Source organism: Hyperoodon ampullatus (genome assembly GCF_949752795.1).
Source record: "Hyperoodon ampullatus genome assembly, chromosome: 18".
Classification (NCBI taxonomy): domain Eukaryota; kingdom Metazoa; phylum Chordata; class Mammalia; order Artiodactyla; family Ziphiidae; genus Hyperoodon; species Hyperoodon ampullatus.
This window is the reverse complement of record NC_136931.1, coordinates 40,786,260-40,793,121: the sequence shown is the minus strand read 5'-3', so window position 1 is coordinate 40,793,121 and position 6,862 is coordinate 40,786,260.

The window sequence follows — 6,862 nt, the reverse complement described above, 5'->3', positions numbered from 1 at the left end:
GGCCCCTTCCCCCGCAGCTCCTTTCCCGCTGCCCCTTCACACTCTCCCGCCTTCAACCGCCCTCCTTCCCAAATGGCGACCAACCGCCTCCTTTCCCGCCCGCCACTGGTCACCTGACCACGCCAAGACCCGCCCCCCGAGTGGCCCCGCCCCTCGGCGGCGGCCTAAGAGCCTCAGAGCATGCGCGGCCGGGCGGCACGCGCCGGAAGCTCGGGCGGCGCGGGGCGGCCAGCGGCCACGCACGCGCGCCTGCGCTGTGGGTTAGCGGGCAGCCCCAGGAGCGGGCCCGGCTGCGCGTGCGCGCCCGGCCGGCCGGCGGGCGGCGAAGGGGAGGCGGCGGCTGCCGGCAGGCCCGCAAGGCTCGAGGCCCGGCGCGCGAGACCCCAGGGTCGGGTAAAACCCGGTTGCTGCTGCCCCTGCCCCCCTCCCCTTCCTCCCTACCCCGTCCTTTCCCGCCCCTTCCTCATTCTTCAACCCCTCCCCCCTTTTAAAATCGAATTCGTTTATATTTCTTCTTCAGGGGGGCCCAATCTCCCTTCCGAGGGGCGCAGCAGGCGCGGCGGGTGCCCCTCGCACCGCGTCACGCACCTTCTGCATCCCCGCAGCCCCTTCCCCCTTGGAGAAGACTCTCCTTAGAGGCCCGGGCCGACTTTTCTTTCCTATCCCGCCCCCCACCCCGAGGCCCCAACTGCCCCCTCACAGCTCCCCAGCTCGCACCGCGGGCCCTACCCGACCTCCTCACTTTCTGCATGTCGGCCTTGCATTCGCCCTCTGCTTTCTAGGCCCCTGGTGCTAAAATCTCCTTTCCTTCTGAAGAGACCCCCTCCCTTTAGGGGACCCAGATTTGTTTCCTTTTAGGACCTTCCAGCAAAACCAAAAAGCCCTCCCAGACTCCTTGATTACGCTCCTCCCGCTCCTTTTAGGAGCTTCCTCTAGCAAAGAAATTATTTTTTCTTTCCCAGATTTCTCTTCCATTGAGGATCACTTTCCAGTAAAAATTCTTTCTTCCCACCAAGAGTCCCCCTGTTTGGAAGATCTTTCCACTGATAACAAACCAGCTCAGTCCTTCCACTTTCTCTCTCATCTAATATTTATTGTTCCAACCGCCTTCCCCAACTCTCCATCGAAAACCCCTTTTCCTCACCAGTTCCACCCCTATTAGGCTTCTCCCAGCAAAGCTCTCCAGGTTCCTTCCCAAGGGAGGAAAAATACGGAAAGAAAGAAGATAACTCCTCTAACAACAAAATCCCTTTTCCTACCTAGATCTCCCCAGTTCAGTGTTGCTTTCTTCTTTCTTGCAAAAATTGCCAATCTCCCCCAGTTTTACACCTGTGCCCTTGCTTTGGCGACCCAAGTTCTGATTGCCCCTGCCTTTCCACCACCTGCTTTCAGGGCAAAAGAAGTTGGATGAGTGTCCCGAATTTATTACCCAGCATTCCAGGAGGAAATATCTAATGGTCTGTCACCTGAACCCCCTTCACTGTGCGACCTAAACTGGGCCCTCCTGTTCCCTGGAGGTTCTTTCATTCACTCGCACTTGTCCTGGTGAGTTTCCTCCCTTTGCATTTGTCTGAGGACATCCACTTTGTCAGATGGATTCCTTTCTTTCTCAGAAGGGTTTCTCATCAATGCAAGGGTCTCTGTACCAATGGTGAAACCATTAGAAGTTGCTGCTTTGGGAGGTCAGATGAGGAAAAGGGTTATTTATTGTACATGTTGACTGCTCTGTAGGAATGCAGACATTTATTAGATTGGTGTATGTTTTATCATTTATTGCAAAGAAACCCTTTTTTTTTTCTCTAGCTCAGCAACTTAGATACCTGCAGGGGATGGGCAGGTAAAGGCCCAGACTGGCAAACCTAAGATTGTGTTCCCCATCTAAGCGATGCCAGCCAGTGGAAATGGCCAAGTGGAAATGTTGGGGCAGTGTTGCCAGAACTTTTACTTTCTTTTTTTTTTTTTCCAGAAGAAACCAGAACACTGTCTTTATGTGAAGCTTTTTGATCTTTAAATGTTGACAACCAATTTAATAAGTATTTAAAGACCTTTATTTAAATATTTAATATATTTATTAAAATTATTAAATTTTAAATTATTAAAGTATTTAAATATAAGTATTTAAAGACCTTATTAAAGACCACACCAAGGTGTGGGAGCTTGCAAAACACGTTACTGGCCACCAGTTTGGAATTTTGGGTTTAGGTTAGACACATATACACACCTATTTGGGCCCATGCGTCCATGCTGGACTTTTTCTCTTGAGAGCAGCAGTTCTCAGACTTCTTTATCTTAGGACCCCTTTACACTTAAAAATTATTGAAGACCTCAGGGTCTTTTTGTGCATGTGAACTGTATCTGCTGATATTTGCTGTATTAAAAGTTTAAACATAAATTTTAAAAAATTAATTCATTTAAAAATAGCAATAGTAAACCCATTATATATTAACATAATTGACATTTTAATTTAAAAACTATATTTCAGAAGATAAAAAATTTAGCAAGAATAGTGGCATCGTTTTGGGGGGTGCCGCGTTCGGTCTTTGTTGCTGTGCGCAGGCTTTTCTCTAGTTCTGGTGAGCGGGGGCTGCTCTTCATTGCAGTAAACAGGCTTCTCATTGCAGTGGCTTCTCTTGTTGCAGAGCACGGGCTCTAGGCACATGGGCTTCAGTAGTTGTGGTTCACGGGTTTAGTTGCTCTGCGGCATGTGAGATCTTCCCGTACCAGGGCTGGAACCCGTGTCCCCTGCATTGTTAGGCGGATTCTTAACCACTGTGCCACCAGGGAAGTCCCGTTTTACATTTTTAGAGTCATCTGGAGTCTTATATCTGCTTCTGCATTCAGCCTTTTGAGATAAGTCCTGTAGCCCCTGGAAAGTTTCACTGAATAGGAAGGGCAGATAACATCTAAATATTGTTATGAAAATAATTTTGACCTCAGAGACTCCGTGAAAGACTCTCGAGGACCCCGGGGGTCCTCTCATTGTCCTCACTACGAAAATGTCTATTCTAGGTTTTAACGATTGTCTGCATTTTCTGGTAGGAAGAGCTTGTGGAGTGAGAAACTTTGATGTCTCTTCCTCGTTTAGTTAATTCTATGTAAGAAGGCTCTCTGGCAAGTGCAATCATAGCCTTCTGATTCCTCTATGTCGTTCTGTTTTCCAGCATAAGCTTTATATCTGCTTTTTAAATGAGCGATCAGAGGAAATGAGTGAAACTTACGGTGAAAATTCTATATTGGTTCCATGGCTAGAGGAGGAGTTTTCCTTGGTTGTTCAAGTGAAGAATGTAAGTGCAGAGTATAGGGCAGGAATCCCAGCGTCAAGCGTGGAATCACAGCACAGTGAGTGGTTAAGGGTGAGGGCTTTGAAGTCAGACTTCCCAGGGTTGAATGCTAACCTTGATTTGGGACAAGTTACTTAACTTGTGTGGACTTTATTCACCTCATCCATAAAATAGGGTCAATAATATAGTTTATGCCTCAAAGGGATGTTGTGGGAATTAAATGAAGTGATATATAAGTGATTGCAGTGATGTTTGAAACATGATAACGCTTTGGTAAATGTTTGCTGCTATTCTTAGTATTATGATGGTTGTTATTATGGGGGCCAGGCCGGAAGGTAAGTGGAGACTGTGGGACCTGGAGGCCATTGCCCCATCCAGAGATGGCCGTTGTCCCTCACTCTATCCTATTATTACCTATCCGGGAATATCAAATCTAATCATTTTCAAGAGAAGGCAGAAAGTCATATCTCTAGGTGTAATCTCCCCATTAAAAAAAATGTTGGTGGCTGATCCAATTTTTATTTATTTTTTATATTTGGGGTATTCAGGCAATCTGATCCAATTTTTTTTTCTTTTCTTTTTTTTTTTTTTTTGATCCACTTTTTAAAAACACTGTGTAGGTTAAACAAAAGAAGCCTGTAGTTTACAACAATGTTTGGAGTGGGAAAATAAGGAAAGAATTGGCATCGGCGGGGTAAAAGCTGCAAGTCTCTCCTACCTCCCTGCTCCCAACAACCTGATGTTACTGAGACATGATCACTGTCTCCCTGGTAACACTGATGCACAGAGAGGAAGAGAAGGTGGCTCTTGGTGGGGAGTGGGAGGTGGCAAAGCTGACACACCAACAGGTTAGGGCTGCTCAAAGAGGAAGAGAGGTGGCCCAATGGAATCCTGTCACTCATAAGGAAAGGGATGCTGAGAGCCTTCTTTGATCAGAGTTCTGTGACCAGCAAGATGCTATCAGAAGTATAGACACATAAGGTAGAGTCAAAGTCATCCTAGAGCTTATAGTCCGGGGGAAAATAGAAGAACCTGAAAGATAATTAAATTTTGAAGCCATTCAGGATGAGTGTTACATGGATTTTCAGACAAGTGCTTATCAGAGTTGAGAGGAGGGGGAAATAACCTCAGACTTAGTTATGTTGGGAGTATTCTCTGCAGTAGAGGGGGCGTTTCGGTCTTCTTTGGAAGCGTTTCATTTGGTAAAGCCGAGTGAAGAGAAGGTGGTCAAGGGCAACGGCACAAAATCAGTGTCATAAATTCAGATGTCTCGAGGGGCTGGGCAGGGCATATAGATGAGCGGTATGGCCAGGTGTGAGAGGTTAGGGAGTGGTGAGGACTGTGGCAAACTGGAGAGTGCATGCTGTGTCTAAAGGCAGCTGTGGCTTCTCAGCTCCAGCCAGTTGTTGCTTTGTGGACTCAGTGTTGACAGAGCATCAGATATTTTTCCCCAGGTTTTTAAATAGAATTTGGATAACCTTATTTTCAATGCAGTGTCCCAGGTGGTAGCCACAAGCCATTTGTAGCTAACTTAATTAAAATTAAATAAAATAAAGAACTTAGTTTGTCAGTTGCACTAGCTGCATTTCTAGCTGCTCATTAACTGCATGTGCTGAGTGGCTGTCATTGGACAATGCAGATTTAGAACATTTCCAGCAGCTCAGAAAGTTCTTTTGGACAGTGATACTCTGTCCAAAAAAAGTCTGACAAATTTTTCAACTTGGTAACTAATTGAAAAATATTGAAATTTACTGCAGGCTGAGTAAAACATTTTTATAGAACAGGTAGATATTGAAATTGTTCTCTCCCTTCCCTCCAAACAAGGCCTCAGTAAATATTATTTACCTAATTGTGGATTTATGGCTGCGGTCTAGAATCTATGGTGGGTTACTTTCCCAAGAGGTTGTAGCATTTCAGAGGAGAATCTCTTTCTCCTCCTACCCCACCAGTCGTGGAATGATAGGCCTTTTTATTATTTTTATTTTTATTTATTTTATTTTATTTCTTTGCAGTACGCAGGCCTCTCACTGCTGTGGCCTCTCCCGTTGCGGAGCACAGGCTCGGGACGCACAGGCTCAGCGGCCATGGCTCATGTGCCCAGCCGCTCCGTGGCATGTGGGATCCTCCCGGACTGGGGCACGAACCCGTGTCCCCTGCATCGGCAGGCGGACTGTCAACCACTGTGCCACCAGGGAAGCCCCGATAGGCCTTTTTCAAAAGAAAAAAAAAATAAAATTGCTTTGGATCCCCAGTGTTGACTTAAACTGTTTTTTAAACTATTAAACAAGGCCTAAATGATGCTAAAATGAGGCACAAGTTCCTAAAGCTTACAGCTCTCGTGCCACCATAAAGCCAAAGTCAATTTGCCAATCAAATAGAAACAAAGCAACCGAACTAATGTAACTCAAATTACAAACATTAATTTAATGAGAGGGCTGCTATTTTGCTGGAATTTAACGGCTTCCTTGAAACAAATACTTTGCAGACTGCCACACCGGGCCCTTTTGGGTTTAACAGGCCCTGTGGTATCTCAGATCTCCCATCCCTTTTTCAGTTTGAACTGCAGCAAAACCTCCACTTGTACCATGATGTCCACTGGCTTTAGTTGAGGCCAAAAGCATTATCATGAGCTCAATCCACCTCTGTCCTCTTCTCATTAGCCTGCAGCAATTAAAGTAGTCCTAGTCAGCGTTAGTGGCATTAGTGCAATCCTAAACAAAGCCCGGGCATTGAAACCAAATGGTAGTATTACTGGGTTATAAAGTGGTAATCCAATAATCCAGATATACAGATTTTCTTGTTTAGATTGTTCTCAAAACGAAAGCACAAAATTACAAAAGTCTTGTAAAGAGTAGTTGGGGGCTTCCCTGGTGGCGCAGTGGTTGAGAGTCCGCCTGCCGATGCAGGGGACACAGGTTCGTGCCCCGGTCCGGGAAGATCCCACATGCCGCGGAGCGGCTGGGCCCGTGAGCCATGGCCGCTGAGCCTGCGCGTCCGGAGCCTGTGCTCCGCAACGGGAGAGGCCACAACAGTGAGAGGCCCGCGTACTGCAAAAAAAAAAAAAAAAAAAAAAAAAGAGTAGTTGGAAGCTTGGGAATGTCTCCAGGGGACCAGAAACCCTGCCCTACAGGGACTAGCGGGGAGCTCTGTGCATAGAAGGTGCTAAAACTTGTTGAATTGAATTTATCTGTTGACAGAACAAGAGCAAGTTCAGTACTGGTTGAGCGGGGTGGGGGGGGTGTTGCTTTACTATCTGGAAAAGGATGTAAATGTCAAAGCCCAGCCTTTGGACTTCTGGCGTGCCTGCCTGAGGTTGTAACCGGACCAGTTTGTTCTATGGACTATAGGAGTATGTTGGAAGGAAGGCAATTTCGGCATTGGGGAAATCCCGAGACATAATCCTGTCTTCCACCCCGCCCCCATTGGCACCTTTTGTGTTTTCTAGTATAATTGGTGCAGTGCAGTCTACAGATTAATTTATAGGGAATCAGTATTGTGCAGCGGGTAAGAACACAAGCTCTAAAGTCAAGATATCTGGGTTTGGGCTTCCCTGGTGGCGCAGTGGTTGAGCGTCCGCCTGC